Genomic DNA, 14967 nt, shown 5'->3' with positions numbered 1-14967 from the left:
CACTTCAAAGAGTCAAATGCAGGCCATACGGAAATAGAAGAAATGTTGCGGAAAATATTATTTGGTTTTAATATGGAAAAGCTCAAGCTTCAACAGAAACTTTAGGTGTACTAGGAACCCCAATTCTCTCTTTGCATATCCCTTATTCAGGGTCTGTTCCATGTTCATGTTCCTATTTATCGGTATGGCTTGAGAGGTTCACATTATACTCAAGCCTCTTGTCTAGCAAAGATTTTAGAGATCGATAAATATGGCATCTAAACAATCATCATCCTGCTAAATGGTTAGGAAGATATGTGCCATTAGTAGATGTAGGCAATGAATTTCCACAATTAATCCACATATTGATTCTGCCAATCAAAGAACAACATCACACACCAGATATCCAAACATTACCTTGTATAGTTTATTTCTTCATACAAGGATATAATTCAAGCTTATTCTTATATCTTGCTCCACTTAGCATCACGAATAATTTCCTCATGAACAATCTCCATCCTTGAAATGATGGTAACCTCACAATGATTTTGTAGGAAACAATCTTGGAAATTAATTTGGGTGCAGAGTGACAATCACCACATACTCAGAGGTTCTTGACAATTTGAATGGTTGTTCTAGGAGATGTGTTTAACAAACCAAATGAAATGGTAAGCTTCTCACTATTGTAGAAAAAAAATTCTCCTTCTCCTCCTTCATAGAATTTAGTACAAACCTCTTGTTAAGAAGACACCCAACCACCTTCATCTCCTAAGATAAAATTGAATAGATTTCCTTTGTTTGTGCATGTGATCTGTTTGTTGTAAGGAAAACATGTATTTGTCTATTGATATTAATCCAACTGCACTGAGGAGTCTTTTTTAGGCCTTTATCTTTCATCATTTTTTATACCCTTTCAATGTTAATCCACCTGCCAGTTGAAACATAAATATTTGAGAGAAGCACATAAGGGGCTAGATTGTTAGGGTCTAGCTCAGAAAGACATTTTTCCATGCATTCTACTAGGTTCATATTATTATGTAGTTTACACGAACCGAGCAAACAACTCCATATAATTGCATCAAGTTTTATTGACATTTTATTGATAAAGTCTTGTGCTTCATACAAACAGCTAGCTCAGCCAAGAAGGTCAAACATACACATATATATAGTGCTCCATTGTAGGTGTGATCTGATAATGTTCTCTCATGTAGTAAAAATATTTATAGCCTTCATCAACTAAATTTGCATGGTTGCATGCAGATAAAACACTAAGGTCACATGATTCGGGTTCATCCCATAATGGTTCATTTTTTCAAAGAGTTTTAGTGCCTCCTTGCCCTAGTCATGCATTGTGTATCCTACAATCATTGCATTCCATGAGACTATATCTCGTTGTTGTGTATCCTACAATCATTGCATTCCATGAGACTATATCTCATTGAGGCATTTTCTCAAATAATTCAACTTCCTTATGAATGCACCCACATTTTGCATACATTTCTATCAAGGAATTCACCCCCATGACATCAAACATGAATCCATTTCTACCTATTTTATCATGGATCTCTGTACCCTGTTCCAAAGCTTCTAAATTGACACATACTAGAAGAATACTAACAAATGTTTTTGAGTCTAGCTTCATACCTGTGGATTACATTTGTTGAAAAAGCTCCAAGGCTTCTGCACCATGCCCATTCTATGCAAATATTGTTATCAATGCATTCCATGAGACTACATTCACATCAGGCATTTCCTTAAAGAGTTCCAGGGCTTCCTGAACAAGTCCATTCTGTGTATAACCTGTAATCATTGCATTCCATGACATGAGGTCTCTATGATGCATTTTTCTTAATAATTACCATGACTTGCCTATCATACATATCAAAAAGTGCAGTCATCACCACAACATCGAAATTGAAATCCATTTTGAATTATTTCTTGATGGATTTCCATACCCTGCTCCAAGCCAGCACAAGTTGGAAGAAGACTAACAAATGTTTTTGAATTAGCTCTTATGCCCATCAATTTCATTTCAAAAAATAGCTTCAGGGCTTCCTTACAATGCTCATTCTGTCTAAATCCTGCAATCATGGCATTCCATGAGACCACATTCCGTTGAGGCATTTCCTTAAATAACTTTAGGGCTTCATCAATGAGTTGATTCTGTGCATATCCTACATGCATGGTTGTCTGTGAGACAACATTTTGTTGAAGCATTTTGTTAAACAATTCACGTGCCTTCCATATACTTCCACATTTTGCATACATGTCTATGAGGGCATTTTCTACAACCACATCATACAGAAACCCATTTCTATTTATTTCTTCATGGATCTCCACACCTAGTTCTAGGGTTGCCATGTTACTGCAAGATGGAAGAATGATGGCAAAGGAAAAGGTCTCTGGCATTTGTCAATGCCATTGAGGTTGTCTCGGCCCCTGATGGGTTGATAGTAGATACCAACGAGGGCTCTGTCTATTCAGCCTCTTGTGGATGGCTATGCACTCTCTAGCATAGCTCTGGAGACAGTCTATACGATTAATATGGGAGGAACTAAGATCGATTCTAGGAATGATACTTTATGAAGAGTTTGGGAGACTATTCAGAAGTATTTGAAGATAAAAACTACTGCTAAGAGTGCTTTTATTAATCCTAGCTTCATCAAATATAATGCTCTTGTTAGTGACGTTATTTCTCCTAACATGGTCTATGCAACAACACAGGAAATGGTTGTGAGTGCATCTAGTACTGTAAACCCAAAATTTCAACATTTCTTGGACTTTTAGTGTGGACTCTATTCTCACATATTTTGTTTAGATGCATTTCTGTGATATTGGTAGCTGAGCTATATATCTGTTGATTTGCAATGCCTATATCAATGGTTAATCTGCATTAGCGGACTTTGATATGTCTAGCAAGGCAAGGGGGTTGGATGTGTCTTTTTATCGAGACTTTGTTGCCAACACTTTAGTTGGGGCGAAGCTGGTCCAGATCCAAGTTGGTCCAACAAGTCCTCTATATGTTAATACCAATGTTAATGCTATACTAAATGGGTTGGAAATAATGAAGATAAACAGTCCTGTTGGAAGTCTAGATGGGCCCTATCCTATTCATGGCAATAGTCCTATGAACTCCAAAGGAAAAAATGGGAATATGGGACCTATTATTGGATCAATTGTTGGAGCTTTTGCTGCATTAAGACTACTAGCAACAAGGTATTGCATGTATATCCACCCAAAATCGAAGTGAAATAACTCCCCTCCAACCTGGTTGCCTCTTCCTTTGCATGGTGGGAATTCAGAAACTATGGCCAACAAAGTTTCCCCAGGTTCCCACAAGAGTGGTACTGGTAGCTATGTTTCATCTGCACCTTCAAGTATGGGCCAGTTCTTTACATTTGTAGAGATACAATAATCCACCAACAACTTTGATGAAAATTTTATATTCGGCATGGGAATTTTTTGTGAAGTTTATAAAGGTGAACTAGAAGATGGGACCAAAGTTGCAGTTCAACAAGATTATCCCAGATCTGAACAAGGTCTCACAGAATTCCAAACAGGAATTGAGATATTGTCTAAATTTCAACACTGCCATCTTGTTTCTCTGATTGGATACTGCGAGGAATGCTTGGAAATTATTTTGGTTTATGAATACATGGCCAATGGGCCTCTGAGGAGTCACTTGCATGGGATGGATCTTCCATCTCTATCCTAGAAATAGAGGCTTGAAATAAGTATAGGGGTGGAAAGAGGCCTCCATTGCCTTCATACTGGGGCAGCATAGGGGATTATTCACCATGATGTGAAGACAAAAAATATTTTTCTGGATGAGAATCTTCTTGCTAAGGTGGCAAGTTTTGGTCTGTCAAAAACTAGACATACATTAGACCAGACACATGTGAGCACTGTTGTGAAAGGCAGTTTTGGATACCTTGATCTCGAGTATTTCCAAAGGCAGCAACTCACTGAGAAGTTTGTTGTCTATTCTTTTCATGTGGTGCTCATGGAGGTTTTCTATGCAAGGCCTGCGATAAATCCTGCTCTTCCAAGAGAAATTCAACATGGTAGAGTGGGAAATGCACTGGCAGAAAAGAGGAATGCTTGACCAGATCATTGATCCTCATCTTGTGGATACAATAAATCATGGCTCCTTGCGAAAGTTTGGAGAGACAACAACTAAGTGTTTGGTAGAGCAAGGTATTGATAGGCCTGTTATGGGGGATGTGCTATGAAACTTGGAGTATGCCTTTGAATGATCTGTTAGAGTGAAGAATTGTCTCCTTACCCAGTATGCAATCCTTCCATTTGGTGATAGACTATAGAATTCAATAGAATCACAGTCATAAGATTAACAATTGTGGGCAACATCATTGAAGGTTTTTGAGTGCTATGTAATGGGGTGACTAAACTATATTAGAATTGTTCCCAATGCATGCTTAGAAGCAATTATTTGGGTTTCAAATGGTTGTTGTAGATCAGGTAGGTATAAAATTGGGCGTGGAGCACAATTTGTCTTTGATTTCTTCAAATGCTTATTGTTATATTTGATTCCATTTGAGAACTATGTTTGATGCTACTCAAAATTTGGTTTGGAAAAGGTGACATGAAAGGCGACCAAGGTGAATTTATCGTAGAAGTTTGCCCATGCCAAGAAATTTGTGTGGCTTAAGAATGTTGGTTGGAGTAGGTTGTGAATCTGTGATTGATCTATATCTTCTCTGGGTTGATGTGAACTCTTGTTTCCTCAACAATGTATCCAAGGTAGTGAATTCCCTTTATTTTTTTTTTCTGAATAAAGACTAATTCTATTAAGATTAGAAAAGTATAGTACAATCAAGCTTGCATGCAAGTGAAGCAGAAAAGAAAGGGAGCCGAAGGTGAAAGGATATCCACCTCACTCCATAGAGACAAATAAGGAAAGGGCCATAGAAAACACTGGAATACAAAAAGCTAGAACTAAGGAGAGAGAACTACCCTGAGAGGGCAGTTACTACCACACGACATTTTTTCCCTTTTTTCTTGCTTACTTTGACCCATCCAGAGGAGTTTGGCTAAGCCGTAACAATTTGTAGACTATTCTGCCCTGGCGGCGGAATATCCTTATCAAAGTCTGAGGACAAAGATAAATGAGAACGTTTCTGAGAGATCTAAGGGGCAGAGGGGATTGTCGGATCGACCAAGGGAGCGTCCAGTGGAATCTCAACATTCTACCCATTTGCTACAATTTCCTCCTCATCCGAACTAGAGGAATCTGTATCGTCCATAGGAGGGGGAGGCACACATGGATTCCAGCTTTTGGATTTTGGTTTGCGATTCAGATTCTTCTTTTTGTCGAGGAACTAGGTACAGGAACTCTGGAGGTGCCCCGTTTGATGACAATGTCGGCAACGAAAGGCTGTATTCTCGTAATCCAAGGTTTGAGTCGAGTGGAAATCTCCAAACCTGAGATTAATCTAATCTGGCAGTCCTTTGCTAATATCTATTTCTGCACAAATTCTACCGTAGGTGTAGAGTCCATTTTCCTTTTGTGAAGAATCTACAGCCAAGTAGCATCCTAAAGTGTCTACAATGGCTAAGAAGACAGAGATATGTCATAGATGCATCGGAAGATTCGGGAGCCTGACCCAAATGGGAATCTTGGTGATGATAGCTGTAGAAGGGTCGAAGTCTGGAAACCAAGGGGTGAGAAAAAGCCTTGCCGAGCCCCAAAACCAAGGGCCTCTCGTTAAGGCCTTCTGGTAATCTTCATTTAAGTCAAAAACCACAATGAAGAATCCTTTTGAACATAAGTAGATCTCTCTTTTTTTAGTCCAATTGGTATGGATCCATTGGTATAGATCTTATGTGTGAGGCCAGAGCCCATTAAATCTGCATATGAGTGCGGATTCTACAAAAAACTGATAGCGATCGTCAATCCCAGGATGAGAGAGATTGATGGAAGGAATTTCCTCTGATTTGTCTACCAAAAATGGCTTTGGAGCCCCAGATGGTTGGGCTGCTTTCGCAGAGGGCTGTGGTTGGGTAGCGTCTTTGCGGACTGCATCTTTATAAGAGAAAGAAGGGGTAGAGGAGGTCTGCCTAAAGGAACCACCTCTTAAACGAAAGGTAGCCACAATAGAAGCATCCTTATGAATGTTGTAAGAGGAGAGAGGAAGGGGATTCATAAGTTGCTTACCCTTATATAGCAATCTGAGGTAAGAAGAGGGGATCCCTAGCCAACATTCGAGTTTTTGCAAAAGATCCTGCACGAGATCTGTTGCACGTACCCATTGTATAGTCGTTTTTCCCGAGAGATTAACTTGGATCTGAAATGCATGTGTTTCTACAGGCAGATCTGGCTGGGTACCATGGCGAGGATAGGGAGGGGTTTTCTCTTGAAATACATTCACAACTACAGGCCCAACAGCAAGCGCGCCAACACGTCTTGCAGCCTCGGGTGCTACCGCTTGGGCCAACGCCTCTAGGAAGGGCTCCGGCTAGACGCTTCCATTGTGGTCATTTCTTGCCTCCACCGACCCATCTGTATCCTCTGAACACACCCTCGATCTCCTTGAGGAGGACTCCCCTCATTCCCCAGAATACTCTCCTCACTCCACAGGATTTCCCTCCTCTTCCTGCGCTAGGGTTTGAACCAAAACGCCTTGTTCTATTCCAGATCCAGGCACTTGACTTTCTTTCAGCACCGTTCCAAAGCTGCAAAACGGTTTCCTTGACCGATGGTACCACGAGCCAAGTCCACCACCCTCATAGAGGAATGAAGTTGTGCCGCCATGATTCTTTAGAGAAACTTCTCCTCTGCACTCAGCTGCCATTTTTTTTTAGGATCCAACGTTTTGAAACTTAATGATAAATCAGTGAATTCCCTTTATTGAGAAGAAACATTTTTCCAAATTGGTGGAGTTTGAGTTGCCACAGAGTTTATGAGATTTGCACAATATGTTGAAGGTGCTCATCCCATGTTTTGTTGAAGATTTTCATTGAGGTAACCCATGATGAATTTTGTTTCCAACTATTCATATAAACCATCATTTTCCTTGAATGTAGTTTTCCAAACATCTGAGGGTCAACTAGAGCCTAATGATACCCAAACTTTAGATCAATTTTGGTGAAGTACATTGTGATTCTCGGCAAACCCCAAAGGTAATGTGTGCAATGGAATAACAACTCTTTACTTTGATTTTCTTCAAGGTGCAATGATCATGCAAAGGCACCATGTATTGTCTTTTTGTGCCATGAGCACAACAGGGCTTCTATATCTGTGAATCCCATGTCATGCTTAAAGTTTCATGTGTCTAGTCATTTCAAACTTTGAACACACTACAAAACTCTCTAGGTGTTTTCGTAGCGCAAAGTCCTGAAATTACACTACCTGCACTACGAAATCGGGGATTCGTAGTTAGGTGTTTTCGTAGCGCAAAACCCTGAATTTGCACTGGATGCGCTATGAAATCGGGGATTTGTGTTAAATCTTGTCTAACTATCAAATCCACCATAATCCGTTATATTTTCATCATCAGGTGTCAGTCCATGAACCTTACCACTTACATGCAACCATTCATATCAATCATTAGATTCGTTAGGGGTCATTTGTCCGCAGTCATTTCAAATTTCAAAAAAGGAAAGGGTTAGTTGATCCTGGTCATATTTGTGTTTGTCTTGCTCATATTCATGCATGAGACACTTCCTGTTGTTCTTAAATTCGAAGCAAATAAACCTAGGGTGATCAGAGACAAGATTTCTTCCACAAATTTCAAGCGAGGCAGCTCTTGAATTAAGCAAGGCATTTTCTTCCAGGTTGTTCTATCTACGGGGATTTCAAAGGAGATATGTCGGAGGAAAGAAAGAATCACAAGTCAGGCTGATGTTTGAGAACTAAGCCTGAAGGCTTAGATGCTCTTACAAAGGATAAAGCAGTTGAAGAAGCCTTCAAAAAAGTAGGTTGTTGGAGGTTTTGTGAGAAACTACAAGGAGGACATAGCCAGGTGACTAAGGAATTTGCTCTCAACTTCACAGGCTTACATACAAAGATTGGGGTGTTAGAATTGCCAGTTTCTCCTGAAGTGATATCTTTAGTCACAGAAATTCCTAGAGGTCAAGAAAAATGGTTTAAGAATTTCAAGTTTGAAATGGCACCCTGCAAGATATTCCTGAAACCAGAGTTTGTAGACAGATTTGACTAAAGCAGTTCCAAGGGGTTATGTCAAAGATGCATTTGCCAACTTACTCTCATGCATACAAAGGTATTTCACCTGTGAAGGAAGATACCACAAGGTGTATTCTTACCATTTCAAACTCCTTTTGCATTTCACTAGCATAATATCTCTAGATTTACCTTTCTTTCTGTTTCGGAGTTTAGGCAAGATGTCTGATAAAATACAGTTGAAGAAAGAGGCATGTGAAACATCCTTGTTCCATCATGGCTTAATTAAATTAATGGTCTTGCATGAACTTCAGAAGGTAGATAGAGAGTGGTCTACATTTCTTTTCATGTCTGGTTTTAGAGCTGAAACAGGACTTAGCCCTAGGGCTAAAGAAATATCGTCACCAGTGATTAGTCACCATGCAAAAGAAAAGTCTAGCAGGTTTGTGAAACTAAAGGCTAGAAAGCAAGTTAAGGAGCCAATGACACCATTGATTGTTTAAGATACTCCTTAGCAGTCACAAAAGAAGAAAGCTCAGATGAAGAAAGCAGCACAAGAACAGTCCAGAGAAGGGTAACTAGAAGCCAAATAGCCAAAGAAAAGGGAAAAACAGTGGTCACCAATGAAAGCCCAGCCTCAAAGGGAAATTTGAATGATCTTCTCCAGGCAATTGAAATTAAGGAATCCCCTCTGGTCCAAGTAGACTTCACTGAATTAGGTGAGGGCAAGTCAAAAAAGATGAAATCCTCTAAAAAGCTACAATTTGATGATCAGGTTTCATAATTTGTTTTTAAGCCCAGAAGGCCTATGACTAGGAAGTCAAAAAGGTTACAGGAGATAGAGTTGGAGGTAAGTGAGATAGGGGAGATATTATGGTTTCATGAAGAGCTCGTAGTTCCAGTAGTGCAACCATCACTCATGCACAAAGATGACAAAAACAGAGCAATTGATACTCAAGAAGAAGAAAATGACTATGAGGAAGTCAAAAAGAAATTAAAGCTTGCCAATCTGGAGATTGCACAACTTAAGAAAAGGGCAAGGAAAGATGCAATTGAAAAGCCAATTTCAAAAGAATGAAGGCCATATGGGAAGAAAGAGAAGCTTCAAAACCAGAAGTAGTTAGCAGAGATGCTCAATACTTCACCTGGACTGTCCCTACAATTAAGGAAGCAAGGTATATCAGATGGATCAATGACAGATTAAGAACTAATATCAGGGTGATGAAAAGACAAATTGAAGACCTAGAGATTCAGTTGAACAAGTCTGGAGGTCAGCCTCAGCACAAATGAATAAGGTAGTAAGTGATGAAACCTTAACACAATTTTGATTGAAGCTAGGACATTACTTTTTGAAGTTGTTTTATGGATGGGTAAGCTCAAGTATATGTGGCATATTGGCATAAGGGAATAGCTGAGAAGAATCCTAAGGAGGAAAGTTTTTGGAAAAAACTATGTAATTTGACTCACACAGCAGTTTCGTAGCGCGCTACGAAACTGCTGTAGGTGACATGTAATGCACAGCAGTTTCGTAGCGTGCTACGAAACTGCTGTAGGTGCAATTTTGTTCTTTTTGGTTAATATTCAAAGGGATGAAGGGGTTATTTCTGGAGAAGAATGTTGCTGCAAAGGTGTAAGGAGATCATTTGAAAAGGTTTCAATCCTGAGTAAAGAAAAATTCAAGGGATGAAGAATATATGCAAGAAATAAGCCTTGTGCTACAAAAATAACAGTTCATTTCGTAGCGCACCTAGTTTGACTTTCTTCAGGCAACTTTAAGGAGTTTTGATTTTTCACAAGTGTAAGGATAGGTTTCCATGGCTAGTTCAACATATGTTATATGATGAAAAGGGATATTTTGACCAGCAGAAGTTTCGAGGAACACCATTGAAGACCAAGGCTGCATAGCAGGAGACATTTTCCTAAATTTCAAGACAGTTAAAGGAGGAGTGATTGAAGGCTAGCATGGAGGTTATAGTCATCACCAAAGTTGAAGTTAAGGAGAAGAAGCTGTCAAAGATTGAATTTACTTCATAAGTCTAGGTTGTTACTATCATAATAATGAGTTGTACTCCTAATTGTATTAGGATTATAGGATTGTTAGTTAACTACCACTTGTAATTAATAGCCTGTTTAGGTATGAATAGGTGTCAAGTTAAGAAAATTCGAGTTCCCCTCATGTTGGAGGAAGGAATCCAAGATTTTAATGAACTCTATATAAGACAAGAAGTGGAATGCCTCAAGGGTTGGCAATTTTCAAAGAAACAAGCATATTATGTTATTGTAGAAGACTGCATGTTTGATGTTAATACATTAGTTTGGCCTTACTACTCAGGATTCAGAGAGGGTTTTATGTGTTTGATTTTCTCATGGCTTTCCTCATTTTCTCACTTGCAGTGGTATGAACACATGTTACTTAGAATTCATTGATAATTCTCTAACTTCCTTCATGTGTTTATAAACTGTGTTTCCTATATTATGTCTCTGTTTTGCTGATAGATTAAAACTCTCTATGCCCTGACTTCCATGTAAGCTAATCTGCTGTTGTACTAAAAACATACTCTGACTCCATAGCCCAATGGATGTTTATTGATTGTGTTCAACCATTTATACTTTTTTCACTTGTTTTTTCCATAGAGTTAGCCATCTAATCTTTAAACTAAAATCTTTAACCTAGTGAGAGAGCCCTCTCAGGTTGAGGAGGCTAAGCCTCAGCCAAAATTTTGGTTTGAAATAGTTACTCAAAGTCTTCCTGATTAGCAGCCTATCAGGGTCTAGTTTTGTGATAACAGAGTCCATTCCTGACTTTAGAATGAACACCATTTACTAGATTACTTTTGCTATTGTTGGCATTGATTGCAGTGTGATCCTTGGTTTTGATTGGTTGTGGTTGTTGGCCTTGTGCAACTTATCATAATTGTGTGATTGATTCTTTAGCACAGAATTTCACCTGTTGCTATATTCCTTTTCTATTTTGGTTACTGGGTGGTATCTTACCACGGTTCAATGAGATAATCCTAGATATGAGCAAGGTCTCACAAAATTCCAAACAAAAATTGATATGTTGTCTAAAGTTCGACATCGCCATCTTATTTCTCTGATTGGATACTGAGAGGAACATTGTGAAATGATTTTGGTTTATGAATACATGGCCAATGGGCCTCTGAGGAGTCATTTGCATGGGACAAATATTCCATCTCTGTCCTAGAAATAGAGGCTTGAAATATGTATAGGGGTGGAAAGAGGCCTCCATTACCTTCATACTGGGGCAACACAGGGGATTATTCACCATGATGTGAAGACAACAAATATTTTGCTGGATGAGAATCTTCTTGCTAAGGTGGCAAGTTTTGGTCTGTCAAAACTAGACATACATTAGACCAGACACATGTGAGCACTGCTGTGAAAGACAATTTTGGATACCTTGATCTCAAGTATTTATGAAGGTAGCGACTCACTGAGATGTATATTCTTTTGGTGTGGTGCTCATGGAGGTTTTCTTTGCAAGGCCTGCAATAAATCTTGCTCTTCCAAGAGAGCAAGTCAACATTGCAGAGTGGGAAATGCATTGGCAGAAAAGAGGAATGCTTGACCATATCATTGATCCTCATCTTGTGGATACAATAAATCATGGCTCCTTGTGAAAGTTTGCAGAGACAGCAGAGAAGTTTTTTTCCGAGCAAGGTATTGATATGCCTGTTATGGGGGATGTGCTATGGAACTTGGAGTATGCCTTTGAATGATCCATTAGAGTGAAGAATTGTCTCCTTACCCAGTATGCAATCCTTCCATTTGGTGATAGACTATAGAATTCAATAGAATCACAATCATAAGATTAACAATTGTGGCAACATCATTGAATGTTTTTTAGTGCTATGTAATGGGATGACTAAAATAGATTAAAATTGTTCCCATTGCATGCTTAGAAGCAAATTATTTGGGTTTCAAATGGCTGTTGTAGATCAGGGAGGTATAAAATTGGGCGTGGAGCACAATTTGTCTTTGAGTTCTTCTAATTCTTACTATTATATTTGATTCCACTTGAGAACTATGTTTGATGCTACTCAAAATTTGGTTTGGAAAAGGTGACACGAAAGGCAACCAAGATGAATTTATCGTAGAAGTTTTCCCATGCCAAGAAAAATTGTGGCTTAAGAATGGTGGTTGGGGCGGGTTTTGATTGATCTATATCTTCTCTGGGTTGATGCAAACTCTTGTTTCCTCAACAATGTATCCAAGGTAGTGAATTCCCTTTATTGAGAAGAAACATTTTCCCAAATTGGTGGAGTTTGAGTTGTCACAGAGTTTATGAGATTTTCACAATATGTTGTAGGTGCTCATCCCATGTTTTGTTGAATATTGTCATTGAGGTAACCCATGATGAATGTCGTTGCCAACTATTCATATAGACCATAGTTTTCCTTGAATGTAGTTTTCCAAACATCTGAAGGTCAACCAGAGCCTAATGATGCCCAAACTTTAGATCAATTTTGGTGAAGTAATTTGTGTTTCTCGAGCAAACCCCAAAGGTAATGTGTGCAGTAGAATAACAGTTCTTTACTTTGATTTTCTTCAAGGTGCAATGATCATGCAAAGGAACCATGGATTGTCTTTCTGTGCCATGAGCACAATGGGGCTTCTATAGGGTGAACTGCTCAAGATGATGTATCCTTTCTGTATCTGTGCCTAGATTTGGCACTTGATCTTCATGTTTTCTATGATGCATTTGCAATATATTGGTCAATTTGGAAATGGAGCTCTAGGGATATATCAACTGAATGTGGGACCTGTTATTCTAGAAGAACACTGATAGGGTCCTTGTTAGTGTATTCCTCTAAAGTCACATTGTGCTGCTTCTACTACATAGATTATGTGACAAAGGACAGTTGGGTCTGTGCCATGGTCTTTGTGTGACTTGTGGGAAGATAATCAACAAGTTGAACTTTTGCAAATGACAACTTAACTTGCATCATTGTTTAGCAGAAATTAAAGATACTTCAACATTTGAGATTACCTTGGGATCTCTGTAGAGTTGATTCACAATGTTTAGGATGATGCTTTGAGGTCACAACTTGTACCTTCCAGGGTGCTTTGACACAAAGAGTTTTCCATGCAACAAATCATAGATATCCAGTGGGGTCACATCATAGGGGACTTTATCCTTGCATGCCTTGATGTTACACTAATATATGCATTACTATGTCATCAATAGTTCCTTACACAGATTCAACAAACCAGTGGTGTACGATTGAGGGTGCAGTGTTGTCACTAGGTTGAGTCACTTGAAAGTGGCCATATAAATCATAATCTTTAAACATCCATTATCCATGATTCCATGGTGGATTGCAGAGCATGTTTATGTAGTGAAAATTAGGAGTGGAACAAGCACTATTTTTCTTCCTCTATGTTAGTGAGATTGGTTGTCCCTGGACTTGTTTATGTAACCAATAAAATTGTTCCTAACCCTAAATCTATCAAACACCATGAGTGATCAAATAACTCGAGGTGAAAAAACTTGAATAAAGGTTTGCATCTTGAGGGATTTGATTCCTCTCGACTTTTTCTAGACCCTGCGTAAGATGGATCTAGAATGTTTATTTATTAGTTTATAAAGGGAACTCAAATGATGCATCACTTCTATTAGGAAAGAGGAATTCTGGGTACTAGCCCTTTCAGTAGAGTTTTTTTTTTATTTTTGAAAATGATTTATGGGCAATGTATGATGATGTTAGCATAGCCCATGAGACACATCTACTGTATACTGGGTTGTAGAATGCACCTCTTGGTGTAATGAGAACTAAGACATTGGAAGATTCATGCTTATGACAACATGCTTTCCTTTGTCTTGTGTTGGACAATTTGGTTGAATTTGTGCTAGAAGGGTTTTGCATGCATGACACTCATCATCTGAGTCCATCATTGACTTTGCTATTGTTGGCATTGATTGTAGTGTGATCCTTGGTTTTGATTGGTTGTGGTTGGTGTCCTTGTTCAACTTATCATAATTGTGTGATTGATTCTTTAGCACAAGATTGCACCTGCTATTGTATTCCTTTTTTGTGTTGGTTACTGGGTGGTCTCTTACCACTGTTCTTAGCACAAAATTGTTCTTTTTTCTTTGCCGGAAAACAATATGCATCCCACGAGAGTTCTTATTGAAGTAATTGAGCTTGATTTAAAAGTAGTGATGTGATCAGCTCCAATACTTGGGGATTTGATTGCATTTGGTCTCTTAGCTGTCCAAATAAGCCATTACATCATGGAACTTGTTTATTTAGTCTTGTGTAGACTAGTCATTGCAATGGTGCAATGGTTTCCATTGGGTATACTGAGCCTTGTTGTGACAAAGAGAATTGTATGTGCACTATTTGTTGTGAGACTCCCACCAACCAAATGTGGTTGTTGTTTGTTTGAATGTAGCAAAGGCAATCTTGTTTGTGTCACTGAAGTGGTTGACTGCAAATAAGGTATTGACCTTCTGCAACCATCCATCCAATGCTTCAACATTGATCTTGACTTCAAACTACAAGATGTTGATTTTCACTTGAAATTTTAAGGTAGTACGTTCACCAATAGATCAGATCCAGTGTTCACAGATGTAGCAATTATTATCGACAGTTGAACTCTGTCAAGAATTTGGGAAATTGCTCATACATTTCTTCATGCAGGCATCATTGACAATGATAGGACTGTTGGGTTTGAGATTTCCTACCACTGAAGATTGTGTGGAGTGTGGAGAGTAGGATTGAATTTGTGCTTCTTGTACTTGGATATCATCCATGTGGACATTCAATGCAAATCACCATTGTTGCTTCAGAAATTGCTACTGTGGTCCAAAGATGATTGTACTT

The 14967-nt window shown here is 38.8% G+C and overlaps 2 pseudogenes; one reads left to right on the top strand and one right to left on the bottom strand.

Moving 5' to 3' along the window:
- Positions 1–2103, bottom strand: part of LOC149214046 (glutamate synthase 1 [NADH], chloroplastic-like) — a 55329-nt pseudogene extending 53226 nt beyond the window's left edge.
- Positions 2104–2157: 54 nt separating this feature from the next.
- LOC149214045 (receptor-like protein kinase THESEUS 1) lies at positions 2158–11859 on the top strand (annotated as a pseudogene).
- Positions 11860–14967: the final 3108 nt, after the last annotated feature.

This window comes from Pinus tabuliformis, chromosome 1_1 (assembly GCF_031772625.1).
Source record: "Pinus tabuliformis cultivar Carrire ecotype Pingquan chromosome 1_1, CPIR1, whole genome shotgun sequence".
NCBI classification, from domain to species: domain Eukaryota; kingdom Viridiplantae; phylum Streptophyta; class Pinopsida; order Pinales; family Pinaceae; genus Pinus; species Pinus tabuliformis.
Note: the sequence above shows the minus strand (reverse complement) of the source record. Positions and strands in the feature narration are given on the sequence as shown.